The following is a 1,652-nucleotide window of genomic DNA, read 5'->3' as shown; positions in this document are numbered from 1 at the left end:
GAAAGTGATTTCAGACGGCAATGTTCCGTTGATTTACGCTTAACCGATTACTCGGCTTCAACATGGATGAATGGAAAGATACAGATGAAAAAGAAATAAATTTATTTTTTAAGTCCATATGTTAAACAGATTAACAATTTAATCTATTAATAATTCGATATTAATTACTGATAGAAATCTCGATATATATTAAACGCAGAATTCTTTTGATCGAAGTATCGAAATAATTTCATCGATCTTTCCACGTTTAATTTCTTTATTGTTCAATTATCGACACTTTACTTTAGTAATTACAAATTAAATCCTATCGGAAGAAAGAGCGACATCAAATTTGTTTCTGCTAATACTTATATATTTCCTTATAAGCCTGTGTAAATTTATCTCACCCCATCGTCACGCCATGAGAAACGCTTATTATGGAGCAACTTGCGTGTTTCAAACGCCGATAATTATTTAACGGCCTTGCCGCATCGCTTAAATGTCGTAAACAGCGACACAAGTCATTAAATAAATTACTCTGTTATGCGCGTTATAATGTAAGCATATTGTGATACTGTAGCTTCTATTATGTTACGTGCGTGCAAGTGTATATATGTGTGTTATTATACTATAATTTTCCCTCTTCACGAATACTTACCGTGGTTACCTTCGCTGATCGTCTCGCTCGCGTACAACAATTGTCCTCGTGGTAAATCACTATCTTTCGGACGTTCGGTGCAACAAGAAAAATGTATAATAATGAGGCACATACTGACGGGGGAGAAAAGGAAAAAGAAAAGTATCGAAAAGCGGGGAGGTGAGGGAGACGTGGGAGAGGGATGGGAAATCCATTAACGTTACAGAGTCAGTCACCGTTGGATATTCATTATTTATTAATTAGCTAATATTATTCTGAAAACGTATGAACATTTGTACATGTGTTTTGTATCATGAGGTACTTGTGTATGGCGTTCGTCATATATACGTAATCGGCGCAATACGGGTGCACGAGTGCGGACGCACCCGTATACAAATCTACGCGGTTTGCATGATCGAGATCATCCGCTCGAGCTTTTTATTTCACGGCTTCCCTCGCTTCTTAATTCCCCTTTGAATTTGTCTCGTGGCGGCAGTGTGCTCCTCTCGAAAGGGCTAGTAGTTACAGAGCTAATTGTATCTTTATATGAGAATGCGCGCGCAAATCGCGGCTCGCGGCTGGATGGCTTCCCCCGATGTTGCCGAACGGCAACGAGCTAACAAGTATTGCGATTCGACAATCTTGGACGATTGCCGATTTTTGTTTTTTTTTTTTTCTTTCATCTTTTCGGAATGATTTCACCCCTGCGAGACACGTAAAACTCGTGATTGTATCGCGCGTGAAGTAACGCTGGAATGTGGCCGTTCGAGGTTTGCCACCTTGTCTTGTTATACTTAAAGCTTGATCTCTTCTGCATTGGACAAATGTGATTCGGTCGCATTCAACGTTAAATACGCGTTCGGGATATGCATTTAAGCAAACATCTCGCATTTCGTGGATATCTCGATTGTCACACTCATAAGACGATACATCGTCGATTGCTCGTGAGTTTTTCGCGGCGAGATATAATAGCAGCCGCCACGCAGCTCGTTGATTGATTTCTCACTTAGAATTTAGTAGCCTAGAATTTAAATAT

General features: G+C 39.6%; 1 protein-coding gene across 1 annotated transcript in view; it reads right to left on the bottom strand.

The window, feature by feature from the left end:
- Positions 1-855: 855 nt before the first annotated feature.
- LOC108747525 (alpha-protein kinase 1-like) overlaps positions 856-1,652 on the bottom strand; it is a 13,419-nt gene continuing 12,622 nt past the window's right edge. The window contains exon 2 of the mRNA XM_018485085.1: positions 856-1,637. The gene's annotated coding sequence lies outside the window, so the exon portion shown is untranslated. The remainder of the gene's footprint in view (positions 1,638-1,652) is intronic.

The sequence above is a fragment of the Trachymyrmex septentrionalis genome, unplaced genomic scaffold (assembly GCF_001594115.1).
Source record: "Trachymyrmex septentrionalis isolate Tsep2-gDNA-1 unplaced genomic scaffold, Tsep1.0 scaffold2, whole genome shotgun sequence".
NCBI lineage: Eukaryota > Metazoa > Arthropoda > Insecta > Hymenoptera > Formicidae > Trachymyrmex > Trachymyrmex septentrionalis.
This window is presented reverse-complemented; position numbering and strand designations above follow the sequence as displayed.